We start from the raw sequence: 24869 nt of genomic DNA, 5'->3' as shown, positions 1-24869 counted from the left end.
TATTGCGACATTGCTGCTCGCATTGGTCGAGATCCAATGACTGTTACAACAATATGGAATCGGTGGGTTCAGGAGGGTAATACGGAATGCCGTGCTGGATCCCAACGGGCTTGTATCACTATCAGTCGAGATGACAGGCATCTTATCCGCATGGCTGTAACAGATCATGCAGCCACGTATCGATCCCTGAGTAAACAGATGGGGACGTTTGCAAGACAACAACCATCTGCACGAACAGTTCGACGACGTTTGCAGCAGCATGGACTATCAGCTCGGAGACCACGGCTGGCTGCGGTTACCCTTGACGCTGCATCACAGACAGAAGTGCCTGCGATGGTGTACTCAACGACGAACCTGGGTGGATGAGTGGCAAAACGTCATATTTTCGGATGAATCCAGGTTCTGTTTACAGCATCATGATGGGCGCATCCGTGTTTGGCGAGATCGCGGTGAACGCACATTGGAAGCGTGAATTCGTCATCGCCATACTGGCGTATCACCGGGCGTGATGGTATGGGGTGCCATTGGTTACACGTCTCGGTCACCTCTTGTTCGCATTGACGGCACTGTGAACAGCGGACGTTACATTTCAGATGTGTTACGACCCGTGGCTCTACCCTTCATTCGATCCCTGCGAAACCCTACATTTCAGCAGGATAATGAACGACCGCATGTTGCAGGTCCTGTACGGGCCTTTCTGGGTACAGAAGATGTTCGGCTGATGCCCTGGCCAGCACATTCTCCAGATCTCTCGCCAATTGAAAATATCTGGTCAATGGTGGCCGAGCAACAGGCTTGTCACAATACGCCAGTCATTGTTTTTGATGAACTGTGGTATCATGTTGAAGCTGCATGGGCAGCTGTACCTGTACACGCCATCCACGCTCTGTTTGACTCAATGCCCAGGCGTATCAAGGCCTTTATTACGGCCAGAGGCGGTTGCTCTGAGTACTGATTTCTCAGGATCTATGCACCCAAATTGCGTGAAAATGTAATCACATGTCAGTTCTACTATAATATATTTATCCAATGTATACTCGTTTATCATCTGCATTTCTTCTTGGTGTAGCAATTTTAATGGCCAGTAGTGTACTTAGTTTGGTATCAAAGGTGGTATTATAGTTTAAGGAAATGAGGGAGACATGAAAACCACTTAACAGAACAAAAGTGCTGACAAAGGCCCAAACATCAGGTTAAGACACCCAGAGTACAGTGCCGAACATTAGGTTATGTAACATGTTTGTCCCCATGTAATAGCTTTTTACAAGACCTACATGTTTCCAAACAAGCAGAGAATGATGAGCAAGAGAAATCCAACCCCCCTAACAGATTTTTATATAAATAAACAATATGCCCCTGAATTTCCTGTTATGAGATCCTTCCTCTGGACCGTCACCAGACCGCCATCTTGGATTACGCCACAGAAGGGACGACAGTGCCGTGTGGTGGCAGTACTGTGTACATCAGTTGGACTCTGGACCTTGTGGTGAACATACTTAATGGTGGTACTGCCTCTAATTGTTTAAATAAAGACTGAAAATAAAGACTTGTGTCCAGCACAGGTCAAGTCCTCTTCCCACCATTTCCTAGGACGAGGTGGCAGTTGGATGATTTAGGTTAGTGGAGGTAGTCCCACTACCCTTTCTTTTCCGCCATTTTCTTAGTTTAGTAGAGGTAGCCTTGGTGTGTTGCATTTTCCTGATGGAATTTGAACTTACCACCATTTTCTAGGGGGAGGGGGTTTACCAGTGGGTGAAGGTTAATTAATCGATCAATTTAATTATGTAGTCAAATAAACTGATAAGAGTGAGAGGAGCTATTTGAATAACTCAGACCTAAAAGTGTACCTGTAGCAACAGTGGGAAGGGTGGGGGGAAGAGGGTTGGGGAGGGGGAGGGGGGCAACAATAGGATAAGTGCCTGTCAATCAAAAGGAAATCGGCGTGACAAGGAAAACCACTTAACAGATCAATAGCTTAGATACCTGTCTATCAAAGGAGAACAATAGGTTAAGTACCGGTACCTGTCAATCAAAGGTGAACAATAGGTTATGTAACTGTCAGTCAAAGGAGAACAATAGGTTTGCCCCTGAGTGCTTACCTGCCCCTGATGTAGGCAACCCGCACTAACAAAATGTGTGACAAACTGCCTAGCTCCACTACTTATGCTTACTGTTCAATAGTTGTTGTGACAGAGTCTTAGAAATTACTTCAGTTGTGTTTTAGTGCGAGGACTAGGAAAATTCCTAATAGTGTCCAACTTACCTGGATCAGGGCGTATACCTTGTGCATTAATTATGTGTCCAAGATACCTAATCTCACTACAAGCAAATTTTCACTTCTTTAGGTTATCTGTTGCACCAGCTTATGTAAATTTATCCACAATTTTTCAAGGGTGTCAAGATGTTGATTCCAAGTCTTAGTAGGTGTCAGAAGATCATCGACATAATGTGTAAAAGTCTCAACTACCTCGTCACCAAGCACAGTATCCAAAGCAGTAATATATACGCCTGAACTGGCGCTCAATCCGAAAGGTATTGGCATGTTGGCCCCCCGAATATGAAAGCAGTATATTTTCTGGAATCAGGAGTGATTGATTGCATCTTGCCAAAACGAATTTGTCAAGTCGATGGTGGAAAAGTACTTAGCATCTAAACATTTCTGTAATTGTTCCTCTAAATTTTCTGGTTTTGTACGTACAGATAGTATAATTTCATTTATGGCACATGCATCCAACACCACTCTAATATTTTCGTTAGGTTTCTTGATTAAATGTAATGGACTACAGTAGGGAGACGTGGAAGGTTTGATGATCTTCCACTCTGTTTAAGTTTGCCACACCGCCGGTCGTTGAGATAGTGGTACATTATAGGTTTTGCGATAGAAAATATGTTTTATGGTCATATGTCTTAATGACACCTGGTCGTTTACGAAAGACCTGTATATACTTAGCACTTGATTAAGCTCATTGCGTTCATCACCAGTAATAGCAGTGGTTTCTTTTAACATATGGCTAATCTGTGTTTTCATGCCATCATATTCTGTATCAGGTGCGAGTATGTATGTTTCGTTGCACTCTTGCAAAAATTGAATTTTGTACCTTGTACAGTACTTATCATGTTTGAGAGTCCTGGTATCCAAATCTATCACGATTTCACTGCCCTTATGTCTTAGGAAAAAATTACGTTTCGAGGAGTCAATAATAATGTCCTTCTCACATATCTAAACCTATAATACAATTATTAACTAGATTCTGGACCACGAGGAGAGGCCATTGTACTGTTCCAATACGTATCTTAATGGTCACAAAAACCTGTTTCGTAACTCTACTGGGCTTATTACCTACAACAGTTAATCTCTCACACTTTTGACCAGTGAAATCTGGTACAGGTTCAAAGTCAGTCATTTTCTTATAGAAATTATACGGCAAAACATTCACAACCGCTACTGTGTCCAAAACAATACTGTTTGGTATACCTCCTACTATAACATTAGTTGTAGCTAAAACTATTTCATTGCTAGATGAACGACAATGTGTATTTTCCTGCAATAGTTCATCAGATAAGCTCTCATCATGATTGCAGCGTATAAATTACAGTGGGCGCTGCTTGAAACAATTTGCTACATAATCATTGTGTTGTTCATCAGTGGGGTATCAAACAATGATTTGATATTGAAGTCGCCCCCCAAACCTTCTTCAACCACGATCTGGGGCACAGTAGTGAGAGTCTTTAGTTTGAAGTTGTCATAATTGGTGCAGGTGATGATAAAGGCGGAGGTGGAGTTTCACTTGACACTTCTATTATCTTTACATTAGGGTACTCTGTATTCCACTTTCCAATATGTTGTGGCTTCTGCGGTTCAGCACCTTGACTTACCTGATAATTGGTGGCTAAAGCCCAATTTTGATTTTGTACAGGCTGTGGCGGTTTTTGCCACGAACCTGTGTTGATGTTGTACTGAGATGGTGGACCAGTATTTTGATACGCATTACCGTAGTTACTGTTCCGGTTTTGCTGTTGATTTTGTACAGGCTGATAATTGTTTCTGTTTTTGCTCCAGTTTTTGTTGTTTCCGTTTTAGATTAGGTTACATTAGATTTACTTTCATTCCAATTGATCCATAGTGAGGAGGTCCTCCAGGATGTAGAACATGTCTTCCATTACTATTGTTGCGACGCCTATTGTGTGGGTTGTCGCTTGTTGTGTATGATATGTTATAATTATTTTTCATAATAGGGTGTGTCTGCTGATGTTGGTACTTGTATTGGTTTGCGGACGGAAGCTCTTGATTCTGCTGCGATACGTAAGCGACAGCGGCCGGCGCGCCAGGATTAAGTTGGCTAGCCTGCGCGTTTCGTATGCCACTGACGCACACATTGTGGCAGCTGTTTTGCCGTGCGGAAAGTTGATGTTCATAAAACATATCAACATAATCAATCACAGACAGAAAATATTCTGCATCATTGTCTGGAATGTTCTGCAACATCTCTGTAACGTTAAAAGGCAATTAGGCTTTCAGTGCGTGGAGTATATCGCGTTTAAAGTTCATCAGAAAAGTGGCCCATATTCAAATATTTTTCAAAATACCGGCGCAAATTGCTTTGTTTAGCATTGAAAGGCTCTGGTTCCGCAATCTGTTTCCTTAGACGTTCTTATACCGACTGCGACCAACATTTGGCCAATAAAGCTCTTTCAAATTGCTCATATGTCACGCATCTGTCGGCTTCATTATATATGTCCAGACAGATGCGTCACCTTGGATGTAGCCTACAACGTAAGAAATTCTCTTTCGATCACTCCATGCTCTTGGGAATAGATTTCTAAGTGCTTTCAGAAAAATTATAGGATGTACAGTACGTTTTTCTGGGATGAAAGATTGAAATTGCCGGTGTTTAATCAGACTCTTCTTCTTTGGCACTGTAATGTAAATTGCTTTCACCGTATTTATTGTAGTGATCGGCTGGTGAATGGAAAGGAATGTACTGCCCATAAATGTCGCGATTAGGTGTCATGTGCACAGGTGTGTACAGTTGTTGCTGTGAAGTGTGTGTTGTGTATGGAGGATACGTGTCACACATATATCTGTTTTCATTACCAAAGCGAGAACTTTGATTATTAGTATTACTACACTCCGGTCGTTTGTCATTGTTTAGTTGTATCTGTCGTGGTGCGTTGGATTGAGCTTCCTCATCTATGGCATGTTTATTATTTTTAAGAAATTCGGCTACGGTGTCGTGCATAAACGTCGGTAATTTTTCCTCTATACATTGGTCGAAATATTTATTTTCCTGATCAACTCAGCCATGAAATTCTTTACTTATGTTGGCAAAATGGTTGCCAGTGTGTAATTTCAGTTTGTCTGTAAGTTGTTTATCCATAGCGTTAACTTTGCCTTCAATTATAGTAATGCGTTTTTTGAGTGGCAACAGCTTCGCATGTAGCGTTTAAATGTATGATTTCAGTTTGAATATATTTTACGTCTTTTGTGGTTTCTTCCTGCTGTAAATTCAATTCGGAAAATTTTGAGTCAAGTTTGGACACTTGGCCGATCAGTCTCGTGTTGATCTCGTCTACTCTTTCACACAAAGTATCATTACAAGTTTTTAGTGCTCTTAATTTAGCCTTAATCTCGTCATGTCGCGTTTTCAAAACTGTCATGTGTTCGTCATGTCTTTTTTTGTTTTGAGTCATCTGATTTTTGTTTTCAGTCATTTGATTTTGTATTGATGTCATGTGATTTTTGCTTTCAGTCATTTGCTTGATACTAGTGAGAAACATGCTGGCAATATTTGTCAACTGAAACTGCTCTGCCCCCGCCATGTCGTTTGACATGACGTCACAGACAAGAATGGGCTCTGAGCTGGATTTAGCTGACTAGTGGTCGGTCTATTTACGAAATTTCCGTCACTAGGCATGCTAACTGCTGATTGATCGCTACTACTGGAGTCATTGTCAATGTCTTGTCAAATGTCCAAGTTGGATTCGGTTTGCATCTATTGTCTGTCGTGTTCTATTTCTGATAACTGTTTACGCGTTACTACCATGCTATACTTAATGTCTATTGCAAGAAAAATCTTTAAACACGTTTGAGAATGAATTCATGAAATTAATTTCATATGGCAACATTGTTGGCTTCACTGAGCAAGAATTGAAATTAATGGTGAAATAGTTAACATTTGTGGCTGCTTGTCATTTTGCGTTACCATTTCTGCCATTTTGTGGAATGGTATTACTGTATTGTTGTAAGAAACTGTATGATAAAATAATTTGGAATACGCGATCTTGTGCAAAAATTACGTTTACAGAAAATTTTCACTAAGTTGGGAAGCAAGCTACAATTACTGGAAGCGCTTGGACTAGCATGCTAATGTAAAAATGCGATGTCTTACCTTGGATCCAAGTATGCAGTGTAGATTCCAGGTTTCATCAATAATTTCAATGGTTCGTCTTTTTGTTTGGTCTTTACAAATATTCAATGGCAATGGCTCGTCAGATATGATCCCATTATCCATGCTACAAAGAAAAACAATGTAGAAAATACAATAAAAGGTCCAGTCAAATTCGCAAATTTGATTTATCGTGTCTTTTCCTGTCTGGTTTGACAATATTGATGAACAAAAAATAATAGTTAATGATAATAGTATGTGATCAGTTTATAGAAACATTGCGCTATTGGCAATGGCGTTTCGCGTGAGGTCCGTTCATTTTAAACTGGACCGTGAGTGATTTTTCTTGGTCGGACTTCGTTGTTTGAATAATTCCGAAGCTTTGGTTCGCACTGGACCTTTGATATAATTTGTAACACAGGAACTTTAGCCTTGCCAAGACGCCGTTTAAATGGATCAATAGCCTGCAACATAAATGAAATGCAAGATTAAATAATATCACTGTATTCACAAAATATTATACTAAATTAAATAACATAGACACATTAATTCTGTTGCTGTGTGCACCTATGAGTACGCCTAGTTGGATTGCGTCTCACTACACGTAGGTTGACAGAGCGAGGTGGCGCAGTGCTTAGCACACTGGACTCGCATTCAGGAGGACGACGGTTCAAACCCACGTCCGGTCATCCTGATTTAGGTTTTCGGTGATTTCCCTGCATCGCTCAGGCAAATGCCGGGATGGTTCCTTTGAAAGGGCACGGCCGACTTCCTTCCCCGTCCTTCCGTAATCCGACGAGACCGATGACCTCGCTGTCTGGTCTCCTCCCCCAACAACCCAACCCCAATCCCCTATGCGTAGGTTGGAACTTAAATAGTGGCAACACTCCTGTGGAGACACTATGCAATGGAATCTACTATTGTCGCTAATAGCACACGTTGTTGACATACCTACCTTACCCTGAGCAAATGGACTCGCCCGACCCACGTAATCGGCGCGCGCACAATCGAGGGAAACAGTCACTTGTGAGCGAGCGGTCTCACGTAACGGTGTCACTATGTTTTCGAAATAGGAGCAACTGAGTTGGATCAAGATTTAATGTGCCAGAGGTCGTACAGCACGACAGTGTCATCAAGGCCGTACAGAACAGTGGCACGTTGAGTAAAAGCCTTCAACGAAGGTCGGCAAATTGTGGCAGACATGCGTCGGGCAGGTCGTCCTGGCGTCTCTGAAGAAGAAGTGCATGCTGTTGCCGCGTTAGTGGACAGTGATTGATGCCATACGATTCGCGAGCTCGCCCACGAAACCGGATAAGCGCATACGACTGTGCTTCGCATCCTGAAGTAACGCCTGGGCATGCGAAAAATTGCATCACGATGGGTTCCGCATGACTTGACGGAAATGCAGAAATGGATGCGTTACGACGCAGCTCAGACGCACTTGGAGCGCTATGAGGGCTAAGGAGAGGCTTTCTTACGCCGTATCGTAACACTGGATGAGACGAGCCAAAACTGATACGCCAATCCAACGAATGGCGTCATTATGGATCACCATGAAAGTCGAAAAGTGCGTCAGAGCCTCAGTATGATGGAAGTTATGGTGATTCTCGTGTACACTGTGATGGTGTTATCCGAAAAAGGATTACGTTCCTCCACGGCAGACCGTCAATGCACAGTATTACTGTTCGTTTTTGGAGCATCACCTGCGACCAGCTTTGCGGAAGAAGTTCTAACATTATGCGTGGTGTCTGTTTGTTCTATATCGTGTCTCCCTACCACTTTCACGCAACGACGATCTGAGCGTGTTTTTTAGGGAATTTACTAGTTTGAATCTGGGACCTGTTGCTGGTAAGGAGACGCCAGACCACACATGACATGTAGAATTCAGAAGAGTTCAGTGAGACTCGCGATGATATAACCAAATACTTAATGATTTCAGCGTCAGCTCCACTGCACTCCCTGTAAAAGAATCTTAATACTAACTAAATTTAGTGGAAGGGGTTCAAGGCTTTCCTACTTTTAGTTAGCTGGTAAAATAACGTCGAAAAAGCAGTTAAGTTTACCATTGGAAATTTTATTCTACTCACACAACATTGTTTATAAATTGCACTATTGATAAAAGGAAATGTTTTAATACAGGATGGTAAAAACCAACTGCGTTCAACAAAAATGTGAACGAATATTCCCTGAATGGGTTTCCAAATTCTACAATGGATCGAATGATGACCTATGCCATACCACATCTATAATCTAGGTTTAAATTAAGTTTCACAAAAGAGAAAACTATCAAAATGGTCTACAGTGACCCTCAATTATCTTTCATTACTTATCTAACTTGTCGTAAATTACAGTGGCTGATGTGGCTTCTCAATAACTATATAACAGAAAAATCATCGCGTTTCAGATTTTTACTTCAAATGGCAAATGTGAACACCATACGCTTTAATTGACGACCGACACTAGTATTACGCAAAAAGGGGGTGTAACAGATGAGACTTCTGCAGCTCTGAGTGAAGCTTTATGCGCTGTTATGCGGCATCACATGCGTTCATTACCTTGTCGGTGTTCATTAGGGGGTGGCGGCCAGCACAGCTCCGCTCACCTCGCCGTCTCCGAAGCAACTCTGTCCTAACTTCTCCTTTCTACAATTTACCGAAGTTGGTTCAAAAAACTGTCTGGCTGTGTTTTCATCTGACCAACCAGGGTCTCAATGTTAACCTTAAGCTCCGCATACAAAAATTTTGTCTATCCAATGAGAAACGTTATACTTTTCGTGGTGGGGCAATGTTGTAAAAGTTGCAACGTAACAGAGACACGAAAAAGTCTCACGCTAAAACTTGCGGGTGGTGCGGCCCTTTTTGTGTTATCGTAAGATCTATACTGTTCTTTTGGAGGGCTCTAGCTTTTAACATAGGCTGGGGGTGGTCCTGACGTAACAGAGACTCAAAAAAGTCTCTCGCTAAAAACTTGCGGGTGGTGTGGCCCTTTTTGTGTTATCGTAAGATCTATACTGTTCTTCTGGAGGGCTCTAGCTTTTAACATGGGATGGGGGGTGGTCCTGACGTAACACAGATGTGAAAAAGTCTCACGCTAAAGCTTGCAGCTGGGGTGGTCCTAGTGGTTAGCTGGCGACGTGGGTGTCTAGTCCGTCCTTTATCGTAGGGGCTTCTAGCTTAACACGGTTCTGCTCTCGGCTTCTGTTCTCGTTTCTCCCCTCGGAGCTGCGTCTGTCTCATGGTGGGAAGGTATGACATGCATTTAGGCATTCTTGTGTTAGCCTGTGGTATTCCATTTGTTCACTCGTTACTCATATTACTTTGGTTAATTTAATGTCACGATTTATTCGGAGCTATGTGACATACTACTGGATTTGCTTATCATGTCAGGGTTTTCATGGAAGGTGTTGGATTTGCCTGACACCTTACATATCACCACCCTTCGAACTTAATTTTTGCACTGAATTTAGCCAATGATTGAATCGTTGTCTAAGTCAGTCAAAAATTATTCCTTTATCTAAATTTTGTTGCCTACTGTTCAGCCACGTTATTCTGGTTCTATGCTAGTTTGTATTGCTAATTTATATTTTTATATTCTTGCACATTATTCTCAAAAATGACAAGAGAAGAATATTTTTATGCTATTATTAATTTTTAATTATTTTCTTTCTTTATTTAAGTGTGAAGTTTGTTTTTTTAGAAGTTTGTTATCGAAAGTGAGGAGTCTTTCACATCGATTTTCTTAGAAATATTGTTTTTATAAATGTTGTAATTAAGTAAAATCTATTCCTAACACTTTTCTAAATATCATGTACAAGTAAAATGTTTTTGTTTCTAGACACTCGTTTCAACATTGTTACACTAACAAATAAGAATTACTTCCAAGAATTGCTTTGACCAAGAAATATACATACACAAGTATTGAGATATTATCCTAACAAATGGTACAAATGTTAAAAAAAAAGGGAAAACATCCAACAAGATAATTTTTTATTCTTTGTTTTTATAAGGAGAAAATAAGTAAAATATAGTTATTCTTTTATTTTTATGAGGAGAAAATAAGTGGCATATAGTTTTAGTGTTTATTATGCCTTACTTTTGTTCTTTATATACTGTCCATTTCAGAACTAATGACTCATTTTTATCGATAGTCTATTTTTTACTTAAGTCCATAGTCAATAACTGTTATTTTGTAGTTTATTAGCTGTCTGTTGTGCTTAACTTATTTAGTTTTTCACATGTTTCTTTTGCACAATTCCTACATCATATAATTTGACTTCACACATTCACACAATCCTCATCATGAGGTTGGCGAATGTTTTTGCAGGAAGGTGATGGACTTGAGCGAGATGGATGTGGGCAAGTATTTGATGTACAGCTTCGTTTGTCGTTCCTTGTTGGCTTTGCAAGTGTGTGTTGCTGTTGTGGTGGTCCCATAATGGAATGAAGCTGTGAGTGCAGAATCTCGTGGTTTACTGGCTTTGTATGCGTGAAAGTCATCGTTATGTGTCGCTGAAAGCGGTCGTTTTTTGTAGTAATACTTAGCAGATGACTAGTTTACAATAGGATAGGGATTTGGGAAGGTATGTCGTCTATTCTTCACCCATCTTCTTTCTTGGTCTCAATCTTGCGAATCTTCAACTTATGTTCTTCCTGCTTTTTCTCTGCTTCTTACTTGATTCTTGGTTCTTCTCTGGGCAGGATATGGGAATATTTATTGATAACTAGTCACTTTGAAATTCTCCTCTTAGTAACAGTTTGATAAATTGTTTGGGCATGTCATTTTTACTTTGTGGAAGTTTTCTTCAGTTTTGTGCATCAGCGTGCTGTTTAATAGCAGTAGTGTGACTTTTACACATATTTTTTGCCAGTGGTGGCTTGCCCAAGCGGTCTTCTCGTCGGGCCGTTTTTTGCTCACTCTGCTGAGTGGGGGCGTTCGGGGGTTTACGAGCGGTGAAAGTCCAGTGTTTGCTTGTCAGTCCCTGCACTGGTCGCTTCTGACGTTCCGTGTCCTGTCGTGTCTCTGCAGGGTTCCCTGTTCTGTCCCAGCAGATATACAGCCCACTTCAGCTACAAGGGCCTTCTGTTGATCTCACTGTCCTTTCCCTTCCCTCGATGTTTCCGCCCTGTAGGAATCGTGTCTTGCTAATTACGTCCTTTTCTTTCTTTATACTTCTCTCGTTGCAACTAGTGGGTCGTTGCATCTCGTCCTTGCTGGAGTTTTTACAATGGTTCTTACAAAAAGTTTTACTTATAATCGTCTAACATATATCTAGTACCTACATTGTTTTACGCCTTTCTAAAAAGCTTTACAAATTTCGGCGCCCTTTCCATGTTACAATTCGAAGATATTTTTAGTCTTAACGTCTACAAGAATTCTCAAATTCGTTTTTTATTTTTGTGTAGTGTCACGGTGTATAGTATTTCATGCTGTTAGACTATCTACGCTTTATCCCTTCACCTTAATCTATGGTACTATTGGTGTTATTTTTGTTTTTGTTTTTATTGAAACTACTTTCTTTTTCCCACGTCCCTCTCTCTTCATTCTTCTTTCTCCTGACGATCTTATCTGCAACATAATCTTGAAATATTGTGCTGATTATTTACCAGTAATAAAATTAATCTTCAAACTTTTTGATATGGCTCACATGGTGAAGTCCTAAGGTTTTGCCTGTTTTTGGGTTCATTAGTTCCACAGCATTATCATGAGCAATTCGGCTAATTATGACAGGTCCTTTGTATGCAGCATAAAACTTATGTATTTTGTGTTTCTGTTTGCTGGGGAGATGGTGTGTTTTTACAAATACTTTCTGGCCTACTGAGAATGTTCTTTTAATTGCTGTTCTATCTCCTCTTTCTTTTCTTTTAATGGCTGCCTTTCTGATGTTGGAGAGTGCTGTTGCTATGAATTGTTTGTGCTGTCTACGTGGTGCAATAGGAAATCTAACATTTTCTCTGGTTATGTTTGGGGGTTCAATATTTTTAAGTACAGTAACTGGAGGTAGTAGTGTAGTGCTATGTGGCATTTCATTTATTACTTCTTGAAAATCTTTAAGGTATATATCCCAAGTGTTGTGTCGTTTGCCTGCATATAATCGACATAAAGTGCCTATGTCCTTCATAGATCGTTCTGCTGGATTTACACTAGGTTTGTACTTAGATATGTAGATGGGTTTTATTTTGTGTTGTTTTAACGTGTTCTGCCATTGCACTGATTTGCATTGTGGGCCATTATCCGAAATTATTCGTTCCACTCGACCTGCTTGTCTGAGAAAATGTTGTCTAAATGTTTTACTTATAGTAAGACCTGTTGCCCGTTTTAATGGTGTCAAGGTAACATATTTAGAAGTAAGTTCCAAAACGACAAATATGAAAATATATCCATTTTTTGTGCGTGGGAGGGGCCCCATCAAATCTGTTGCAGCTATTTGTTTTAATCTTTTAGGGATTATTGGAAACATAGGTGGTTTGGTTTTTAAAGTGACGTGTTTAGCCCTCATACATTTTTTTGCATTTGACTAATACTGTTCTAATTCGTCTTTCCATATTAGGAAAATGGCTTGTTTGTTTTATTTTTAAAAAGCATTTCTTTGGTCCAAAGTGGCCTTTACTTAAATGTGTATACCATATGTACTTATTAATTAGTTCATCTGGGATATAAATTAACCATTCATTCGTTGCAACATTTCGTCTAAAAAATAAAACATTGTTTTTTACGAGATAGTGCTGTCGAATGTCTGGAAAATCCTTACTTCTCCACTTGTGTTTGATTCCTAGTATTTCGGGATCCTTGTCCTGTTCTTTGCCTATGTTTTTCAATGCTGTCGTAATGTAGTTTTCGAAAGGTACTTGTTTCATATAGTACATTGTAAACTGGTCTTCTGCTGCTTCCAAACCTCTGTTATTGGATGCACCCTGTGGACATCGTGATAAAGCATCTGCTAATACATTCGCTGGTCCTGGTATGTGTGTAATAGTGAAGTCAAATTCTTGTAGTATTAACATCCATCTGGCTAACCTCCCATGAGTTAGTTTGGCGGATGACAGAAATTCTAATGCTTTGTGGTCAGTGTATACTTTTGTTTTTCTTCCGAATAGGAAGTATCGAAACCGTTGGAAGCCCCATACAATGGCCAATGCTTCCAGCTCCGTGACTGAATAGTTTTTCTCGCCTTTTGTGAGTACCCGACTGGCAGATGCAGTTGTTCTATATGATCTTAGCTCTGCCTGTTCGTATTCTTGGAATAAAACAACTCCTAAACCTGTTTTCGCTCTATCAGTGGCCATACAAAAATTTTGTGTTAGATCAGGATGTGCTAAAATCGGTGCTGTTGTTAGTGCGTTTTTCACTTTTAAAAATTATTCATTGGCTTGTTGATCCCATACCCATGGCGTGTTTTTTCCAGTCAATGCACATAGGCGTGGTGTTGCGAGAGAGTCGATCCAAATAAATTTTTTATAGAGTCCGGTGAGAACTAGAAATCCTCTGAGAGTTTTCTTATTATATGGAGTACAGAATTCTTTGATTGCCATTAGTTTTTTTGGGTCGGGCATTATCCCTTTCTCGGAAATTATGTGTCCTAGAAATTTGACCTCTCGCCTTCCAAATTTGGATTTTGTTATATTTACTGTGACCCCATGCTCTTTCATGATCTGTAAAAACTGATTTAATGTGTCGTTGTGATGTTCCCAAGAGGGTTCTGCTATAATCACATCATCAAAATAACAAGTAATTTGTTGTAAAATTTCAGGACTGAGTATAGTATTAAATCCCCTAATAAACGCTGCTGATGATATGTTTAAACCAAATGGCAATCGTTTAAACTGGTAACATCTACCGAATACGATAAATGCTGTAAATTTTCTACATTCTGCGGCCAATTCTATTTGCCAGAAACTACTCCGTAAATCAATTGATGAAAATATCCTAGCACCGTGGAAGTTTTGTATCAATTCCTCTAATTTTTCTGGGCGATCTGTCTCAGTCATTGCCGACCGCGGTGGTCTAGCGATTCTAGGCGCTCAGTCCGGAACCGCGCGACTGCTACGGTCGCAGGTTCGAATCCTGCCTCGGGCATGGATGTGTGTGATGTCCTTAGGTTAGTTAGGTTTAAGTAGTTCTAAGTTCTAGGGGACTGATGACCACAGATGTTAAGTCCCATAGTACTCAGAGCCATGTGAACCAATTTTTTGTCTCAGTGATTATGATTGTGTTGATCTGTCTGGAATCATGCACTAACCTGATGCTCCCATCTCGTTTTTGTACAATATGGAGCGGGCTGTTATATGTGGAGGTAGCTGGTTCAATAATATCGTCATCTAACATTTTAGATATCTCCTGGAATACTTTATTCCTGTAGCTTAATGGGATTGTATAGGGTGGCACTCTAAATGGTTTGTGCTGTTTTACTTCAAACTTGTACTGAAAGTGCTTAATACTGCCAGTCTTAGGTAAAAATACCTCTGCTTTATCTCGTAAAATACCCTCTAATTCTCTTTTACTGTGTTCCGAAATACCTTGAACTTCTTGCAATTTTTCGTCGATTCCTTAATGGACTTCTAACACGAGTTGAGGCGATTCCCCCTTTCGTGCATACCATTCTAATTCTTCATCCTCTTTATCTCGCGTCATTCTTAATTGTTTGTTTATAACTGGTATTTCTTCTAATTTTAGCTTTTGCTCAAAGAGAAGTGTGACATTCCCGAATGTTACGCTACCTTTCCCCATATCAATTATCGCTCGTCTCTCATTTAAAAAATCTGCACCTATAAACAAATCTACACTTAGTTTAGGTATAATCACGAAGTTGGCCTCGATCTTTTGACCTTGGCACGAAAGAGTTAACCTTGTTTGTCTCGTAACTTCCGCAGCATTGTTTCTAATAGGACCTCTTACTTTAATCTTACGTGTTTTCAGAACTTGCAATTCCTCATTGGCATTACACTGCATGAATAAATTTTCTGAGATCGCAGTCAGTTCACTTCCGCTATCCATTACAATATTGACTGGGATATGCTTTACCATAGCCTTCACAATTGGTTGAATTTGAAAGGGTTGGTTCTGTTCTTCTTCTTCTTGCATCAACGAATCCTCCACTGAATCATACATGAGTCTTTCTAGGAATTTCCCTTGTGAATTCGAACTTTATGTAGGCTAAGCTTCGACTGCTACTTCTCTCTCTTTTATTTCCTCTTCTCTATTTCTTCCTTCATTTACGCTTGCTTCAACATCTACTTTTTCCTCATCCTCGTCTATCTTCTCCTTCTTCGTCGCTACTTCCACATAATCGCATCTAAATGCTCTAATTATCGCTTCATAGCTTCCTTCATTATATACGTTGGGTTGTGTGCCCACTAGTAACTTATTTTCAACTTCTGTCGACTGCGCATTATCCTCATTGAATTCGCTTTCCCTGGTTTCCATCTCAAATAGCTCTGCAATACTCATTACTTCGTCCCTTCCTCCTACATTCCTTGTGCATGCCTCTGGTAACTCATCTTCCTCGTCAGTATTCTCCCAATTAATTTCGTCCCAGCACGATATTGTTATTTTCTTGTCTTCGTTTTCATGTGGTCCCTGCGGATTTGTTTCTTCCTTCTTCTCTTCTCGTGATAAGATTTTTACTTCTCTGTTCAAGGTGCTGCAATTGTCCTGGGTCGGTGCGTCATTCTCTTTGGCATGGGCGCTTAGCTGTCAATTCGACCGTTTATCGGGGTTTGGTGGTCTTACCTCCACCTCTTCTATCTGTATTCTCTTTTCTTGTTCAGCTTGTTGATAGTGGTTTCTTTTTTGATAATTTGTCGGTCTATTGGTTCTCCAGTACCCGTTCTGGTTGTCGTTATTCTCTTTGTAATAGTTGATGCCGTTCCTGGGTGAATTATAGTTATTGCCATATTCTCTTCTAAATCCATAATCGGTTCTTTGTTGAAATCTATTGTCGTTTCTTGGTGCGAAGTTATCACGTGGTTCGTAATTATTGTTTCTTCGTACTGTGTCTTGTGGATTCCACTGCTTTTTGCTTTCGTTTTCACGTGCGCTTCGTCTTTTTCTTGCGTCATCTTCCGAGAATATGAACTCTAGTTCCCTTAGAATACCTTTAAATGCTTCGACGTCATTGCCTCCGCGACCTACTAATGATTGCTGGTATTTCAATGGTAACTTCATCGCGCATAATTTAATCAACTCTCCGTCACTGTATGGTACATCTAAGCATTGATTTTTCTTTGCCATTAATTCGAAAAATTTCACGGGACTCTTCTCTCCTGAATTTTCAAAATATGGGTTCTGTAATAATTCGTACTTCACTCTGTTCTGTGCTTCGCCGGACCAATATCGTGAGAGAAACTTCTCTCTGAAATCTTCGTACGATCGGCATGTAGCTGCAACATTCTGCATGCTTTCTACGACTGTTCCTGACATGTGTGCACATATAAAGTCTAATTTGTGTGCTAGCGTCCAGTGTTCTGGTAATCCTACTCGGAATTGATCAATAAAAGTTCGTGGATGTAATGAGTTTTCTTCTCGAAAGTGTTGAAATTTTCTGACTGTGAGGAAATGATCGTTGGCGTACTTCGTCATTGTTCCATATGAAATTCGCCATTCTTCGCCACTTTTGTTTCTGATCATTTCTGTGGTGTCACCGCCAGACACCACACTTGCTAGGTGGTAGCCTTTAAATCGGCCGCGGTCCGTTAGTATACGTCGGACCCGCGTGTCGCCACTGTCAGTGATTGCAGACCGAGCGCCGCCACACGGCAGGTCTAGAGAGACGTCCTAGCACTCTCCCCAGTTGTACAGCCGACGTTAATAGCAATGGTTCAATGACAAATACGCTCTCATTTGCCGAGACGATAGTTAGCATAGCCTTCAGCTACGTCATTTGCTACGACCTAGCAAGGCGCCATTACCAGTTTATATTCAGTGTAATAATGTCTAAACAAGAGCGATGTTCTCCAATTGTGGATTAAAGTTAAGTATTCCAAGAACTACGTTCTTTTCTTTATAGGATAATTACTTTACCTTGTTCCAGACCTCACGCCAATCTGCGTGAGCTTAACGCGTGCCTTTCGGCTACCTCCGAGTGGCTTGGCTGTCTTGCCACGCCACTACAGTTTCTCCCGTCGTTCTTTCCGGTTGTGGTAGATCCATTGGATATTGTCCACTGTAACTTTCGCTACCCTTGCGTAGTATCGTTGGAGTGGTACGCAATAATTTTCTTCCATCGGTTGTGAACGTGTAGCTGAATGCATTGCACTGTACTCTTCGCGACCTGGCTTTCCATTGTCACGTATGTTACTTTCCGCCTGTGATTGGAATCGCAAATGCATGATATCTTCGTTAATTACTTGTTTTTCCGGTCCTGTTACAGATTAGGATGTGGTTGCAGACTCTGTGCTTGTTCGATCCTGTTCACTACGCTCTTCAATAGTTTGCAACAACTCTGTTCGCAATTTCTGAAATTGTCGCTTCGTTTGCGCTTCTATTTTGACTATGCGGTTATCATATCTTTTCAGCGCTGCTTTTGTGATACGTTTGTGTAGCACACTGTTTTCAACAATTTCACGCGCTATACCTGCTGCTTGTCTAGTAATTTCGTTTATCTGTTTCTCTAGTTTCTTGACTTCTCCCTGGGTGTTGTTACGTAATGTTTTGATCTCGTCCTGAATGTCATTAGGCAATGTTTGTACGTCCGCTTGTACCTTGTCAATGTCTGTTCTCAATTGATTGTGACCTGTTATTAAGTTTCCTATCACTTCTCGAGATTCTTTTGCCTCGTCTTCAATACGACTTAGGTGTAACTGAATTTCTTTGTTTTGTTCTTTAATCTCACGCATTTGTCTCGTGGTTTCTGCATTCTGAATTTGAATTTGGTTCGCTACGTCTTTGTTTTGCCTTGTCATGGTTTCCGTAATTTGTTGTAATAATTCTGCCAGATTGGTGGGTCCTATTGCGTTTTCTTCCGACGTCCTACGCTCTGTGTTTTCGCCCAAGAGTTGGTTCGCAACCGATTGCATTGAACTGCGCTGTGACACGTATCTGCTCGCATTCCTTGTACTCTGTGGTGAGGGAGCTCTGATTACTTGTACTATGGGTTCTACGTATTCAAGACGCAAGTTAGAATCCTCATCGACTGTCTCTATACTTTCCTCCTCCTCTGTCGTATGCTGACTTACGTTTTCTATGCCTTGGCGTACATTATCCTCGTTATGGTGCGTTATATGTCCTATTTCTCGCGATACTGCATCGTCTGTTGTACTGTCCTCTATTCTCTGTCCATTTTCATGCTGGGTCTCTACCTCAATTCGGTCAAGGTCTCGATCTGCCATTGCTAATCTTTCCGAATCCCTTATTTTCTGTTTTAAAAGCTATTCACGTGCCCTACTTCGAGTCAACATGCGCTCACACGATCTCACGTGTTTCATAAACTTTTTGCACGCACGACTTGACAATCAATTCACTTACTTGTTGGGTCAGAACTAACTTGTCAACGATGTATCCGCCACCTGTGCGCTTGCATTGGAGAGAAAACTTAATTCTAACAATATTAAAATTCATAACTTAATTATGCTATTGTCTGCGCTAGAATGTCTCACTATTTATTGAATACTTTATTACTATCTATCGCTGCAGCTACTGTTTTCGACTATTTATAACGTTCAAAACGATTTTTTTAATTACAAAAATTTTTCAACAGGATATTTTTCTGACCTAGTTAGGCATGTGGTCGGCCTTCAATCATGGTATTTTACCATCCTGGCAGGGTCGCCATTTTCTAACATTCTGCATGGTGTCTGTTTGTTCTATATCGTGTCTCCCTACCACATCGCACAACAACGCTCTGAGCGTGTTTTGTTAGGGAATTTACTAGTTTGAACCTGGGACCTGTTGCTGGTAAGGAGACGCCAGACCACATATGACATATAGAATTCAGAAGAGTTCAGTGAGACTAGCGATGATATAACCAAATACTCCCTGTAAAAGAATCTTAATACTAACTAAATTTAGTGGAAGGGGTTCAAGGCTTTCCTATTTTTAGTTAGCTGGTAAAATAACGTCGAAAAAGCAGTTAAGTATACCATTGAAAATTTTATTCCACTCAAAAAACATTGTTTATAGATTGCACTATTGATAAAAGGAAATGTTTTAATACAGGATGGTGAAAGTCAACTGCGTTCAACAAAAATGTGAACGAATATTCCCTGAATGGGTTTCCAAGTTCTACAATGGATCGAAGGATGGCCTATGCCATATCACATCTATAATCCAGGTTTAAATTAAGTTTCACAAAAGAGAAAACTATCAAAATGGTCTACAGTGACCCTCAATTATCTTTCACTACTTATCTAACTTGTCGTAAATTACAGTGGCTGATGTGGCTTCTCAGTAACTATATAACAGAAAAATGATCGCGTTTCAGATTTTTACTTCAAGTGGCAAATGTGAACACCATGAGCTTTAATTGACGATCGACACCAGTATTACGCAAAAAGGGGATGTAACAGATAAGACTTCTGCAGTTCTGAGTGAAGCTTTATGCGCTGATATGCGGCATCGCGTGCGTTCATTACCTTGTCGGTGTTCGTCAGGGGGCGGCGGACGGCACAGCTCCGCTCACCTCGCCGTCTCCGAAGCAACTCTGTCCTAACTTCTCCTTTCTACAATTTACCGAAGTTGGTTTAAAAAACTGTCTGGCTGTGTTTTCATCTGACCAACCAGGGTCTCAATGTTAACCTTAAGCTCCGCCTACAAGAAATTTGTCTATCCAATGAGAAACATTATACTTTTCGTGTTGGGGCAATGTTGTAAAAGCTGCAACGTAACAGAGACACGAAAAAGTCTCACGCTAAAACTTGCGGGTGGTGTGGCCCTTTTTGTGTTATCGTAAGATCTATACTGTTCTTCTGGAGGGCTCTAGCTTTTAACATGGGCTGGGGGTGGTCCTGACATAACAGAGATGCGAAAAAGTCTCACGCTAAAAACTTGCGGGTGGTGTGGCCCTTTTTGTGTTATCGTAAGATCTATACTGTTCTTCTGTAGAGCTCTAGCTTTTAACATGGGCTGGGGGGTGGTCCTGACATAACAGAGATGCGAAAAAGTCTCACGCTAAAGCTTGCAGCTGGGGTGGTCCTAGTGGTTAGCTGGCGACGTGGGTGTCTAGTCCGTCCCTTATCGTAGGGGCTTCTAGCTTAACACGGTTCTGCTCTCGGCTTCTGTTCTCGTTTCTCCCCTCGGAATTGCGTCTGTCTCACGGTGGGAAGGTATGACATGCATTTAGGCATTCTTGTTTTAGCCTGTGGTATTCCATTTGCTCACTCGTTACTCATATTACTTTGGTTAATTTAATGTCACGATTTATTCGGAGCTATGTGACATACTACTGGATTTGCTTATCATGTCAGGGTTTTCATGGAAGGTGTTGGATTTGCCTGACACCTTACAAAGTGGCGACACTTTCTGCGCAACCCACCCATCATTTTGAACGACAACGCGCGGGCGCATACAGCGCAAGCTGTGGCTGCTCTGTTCTGTCGATGGGACTGGAAAGTACTGTACCCTCCACCATACTCCCCGGACTTAAGTCCTTGTGACTATGATATGATTCCCACTCCGTGGCATTCGCTTCAGAACTGTTCCAGAGATTCTACAGGCAGTGGACCACTCCATTCGCACTATCAACAGAACAGGCTTTGCTAACAGTATACTACGCCTTCCACATCCCTAGCAACGGGTTCCACACAACCCTGGTGACTACTTTGAAGTACAGTAACAGGTGCAAACGCGTAACTTTTGTATCGGTTGTGAATAAATAGTTGCCACTATTTAAGTTCCAACTCTCGCATATAATAATGGTGGTACGCCAAATAATTATCTGCAGCGATGGCAGATATGCGTCCAATCAGGACGGCTTCCAGAACAAAAAAGTTGCCATCTTCTCGACAAGACAACTGAACTGTGTAATTATTCTAATGTTGCAGCGGTTGCACGCCACAATCCATACAACCACTTACACTAATTAATATCTTATGTAATTCTTTATTTATATTGTGAACTTATACCTAAGTTTTTGCTATACATGTCCACGACCATCCTGCAAATGTGCGTTTAAAACGTGTAGAACATACGTTAGAATTAATAGTCAGCTAACCTTATAGCTCTATGAAGGAATTCATCGCTATAGTGGTACAATCGTTAATATCTCATGTAGTGGTGTCCAGCGGTTCAGTTCGCCAGCTGAGTGGCGGATATAAAGTGGTAGAATGGAAGAGCTCTTGTCGGCCTATAAACTCTTGGAGTTCACGCAGTCTATAAATAGCTTACTAATAGACGTGTCTGCCGCCGGCAGTTGCCACATATAAACAGCCGGAAAAGACGAACAGCAGCTGTGGCCTGACCTCTCTACAGACTTGCAAGAGGGACCCTGGATGCAATAAAACTTAAGAAAATGTAGAGATATTTAAGTGGCTGATAAAATATGTAAGTGACCCAGACGAAATACGCTAATGAATAGCTATGAGTAGTCCCATTCCTTTCGCTTTAACATCGCAAGTAAGCTCGTCAGACCAGAATTAAACAATCCCCTTAAAAAAGCGAACAGGTCGCTTTCGATCGCTGTTGATGGTTAGAACAAGTAGGCGGCATAGCCTACTATCCCCCTCCGCTGACGTAAGATACGGTACTGATGTACTGTGCACGTGCCGGTCGACTGTATGAAGTCAAGTTGTGTAATGGGTAGACGTGGAGAGAGGAAGTATGATAGAAATGAACTCCCGTGTTATAACGTGCTCCTGACAATGCTGTGCATGAAGCTGCCCGATTTGTTCATGTACCTACGCGGACTTGCCAGAGTGATATCAAGGAATCGTGTACCATTTGCAGTCATGTAACGAGGCGTAAGAACAGTGATCGTAAAAAAACCCTAACCGACAGGGGCCAGAGACGATTGTTACATCTCGTCAGGGACAAACGGTTTCAAACACGAGGGCAGTTGGCGTCGGGCATCTCGCAAAAGATCTTCTCTCACCGCGACGTCTAAAGCTGCACGTCCTCAATGGGACGAACAGCACAGAAACTGGGCGGTAACTGGCTGCAAGCGTTTGAGCGTGAAGTGTGGTGCAACCAGTTCCGATTTTAGCTCTTTTCAAATGATGCAAGGCGTCAAGTGCATTAACGGCCCAATGAGATGCAGCCCGTAGTGTGCAGAGAACGCGTCTGTAGTTCCGGCCAAAGGTTGTTTTGTTATGTATTGGGGGTGTTTTCGTACCGAGACTTGAGGCCATTCATTTATGTCACCGCGAATATGCACAGGGATGCTTATTTCAACATTATTGCTGACCATATCTTGCTCTACATTAAATATATCCGCAATTGCGAATATGGACAATCATCAGCTGTAGACTAAAATGACGACAATGAAAATTCGTACCAGACTGGTACTCGAAACCGGATTTGCCACTTATGGCGAGCGTTCGCCTTACCATTTCGTTATCTGTGCACGACTCATGGCCAGACCCAAACTTCCATATGTCGTCAACCATGCGTATACAACCTGTACTCGTACATCCATAGTGTATATTCTCGTACAGGTGAGACATTTTACTTGAAAGGAACTTTGCATCGTAATTCGGAGTAACACAGGCACTGAAATATCGTGTTTACCCGCCGACACCGAGCAAGCGACTATCAGGTAAATTGTCTCACCTGCACGGGAATAGGCTATACATAATGGATGTACGAGTACAGGTTGTACACGCATGCTTGACGACATTTGGAAGTTTGGTTCTGGCTGTGAGTCGTGCAGGGGCGGCCAAATTGTAAAGTGACCGTTGACGATAAGCGGGAAATCCGAGTTCGAGTTCCGGACTGCCACAAATTTTCGTTGTCCTCGTGCATGCAAGTCCAAAGATACTTTTACTCGTAATTCGGAATAACACAGGCGCTGCAATATCGTATAATCTTGCCCTTTCTTGAGCATCTTGAAGATGAGTATTCCCTGGACACTCCAGACTTCCAAGATGGCATCTACGTATGTATTCCGTAAGTCCACCTGAGCAGTTGTAGTCCCTCTGTGCGTGTGTGGTGGTTCAAAGTCTACCCGTGTGCAGTGCTCCTCGTTACTTGCGTTCAATAACACCTGGAGTATGGCGTTTTGACAGAGGACGATCAGGTGCAGAAGAAATTGGCTCATATTGATATAAGACGAGAGAGTGCAATGCTCGTTCCTTTGAAAAAATAATGTCTACAGAAACTAAATCGTACTGATATAAGACGCGCTAATGCAATGCTAATTACTTGGCGAGATAAGTTATCCTTGTAGTGGGACACAGTGGGCAAGGACAACTCGAACTTAGGGAAGTGAATCAGTTAGGAATGCAAACAGTAGTTAACGCTCACCGGCCATTTGACCATCTTCTTCTGTGCAGATGCACAAACAGTTCCCGAACTCTTACGGAAATCGGCAGTAAAGCCGCGAGTAATGAGTATAATGGGCAAGGGCACTCTGAATATAGTGCGGGACAAGTTGCGAATGTGGGTCTCACGGGAGGCGTGCCAGAGATAAGTCCCTGCAGTCGCACTATCCTATGTGTCCTCGGTAGCTCAGATGGATAGAGCGTCTGCCATGTAAGCAGGAGATCCCGGATTCGAGTCCCGGTCGGGGCACACATTTTCAACTGTCCCCGTTGACTTATATAAACGCCTGTATGCAGCTAGGGGTATTCATTTCATTGTTGTTACATTAATTTTTAAAGGATTGCCTATCCAGGATAATTTGTAGGACTAGTTGAGGGATCTTGAAATCCAGGTCAAGATTGAAATTAAACGTTATTTATTTACTGTAATGATTGAAATGAAAAACAGTGAGATTGACAAAGAGAAAATTTATGTATAGTTAAAATTAGGTTACAAAATCACGCTAACACAGTAGGAGGTACAAAAAAATGTGGAAGAATGTACGGAGCTAGTACACAAGATCTGCTTATTTAGACAGATCGCATGATCAAGGACGATGTTACAACAAAAAGCCACAAATATATCCAAAATAAGCAACCCAAGTTTCGTGACAAACGAAGTAAGTGACGACTAGTGGATAACATGAATCTCGACAGTAAATGTGATACTTACATCTGCTTAAACACCTAGCATGCGTCAACCAGCACCGAACAGCGGCCGGAGATAATGCCTTCCCCTCAACAACCCAGAGCATAGCGCGCAGAATCCAAGTTCACGGCACTCAGCTCTCTCCTCTCAAAAACTCTAAAAGAGGGCATCCTGTTGCCAAGGTGACGGGCGAAAATTGTTACAAAGTACACGTAACTTCTTTCCTTTTTCATACAAAACACACATTTCTTTACACGAGTTGACACTCAGTTGGAGCAGAGTCTTAATAAATTGTCAGCCTTGCGGTCCAAGAGCGCTATTCAGACCAATGCAAAACTATTGGCTGATACAAATTTTTAGATCGAACGCATCTGATTTCCCATGTGGGAC

This window comes from Schistocerca americana, chromosome 6, assembly GCF_021461395.2.
Source record: "Schistocerca americana isolate TAMUIC-IGC-003095 chromosome 6, iqSchAmer2.1, whole genome shotgun sequence".
Taxonomy (NCBI): Eukaryota; Metazoa; Arthropoda; class Insecta; order Orthoptera; family Acrididae; genus Schistocerca; species Schistocerca americana.
The sequence above is the reverse complement of the archived record's forward strand: the minus strand, read 5'-3'. Positions refer to the sequence as shown.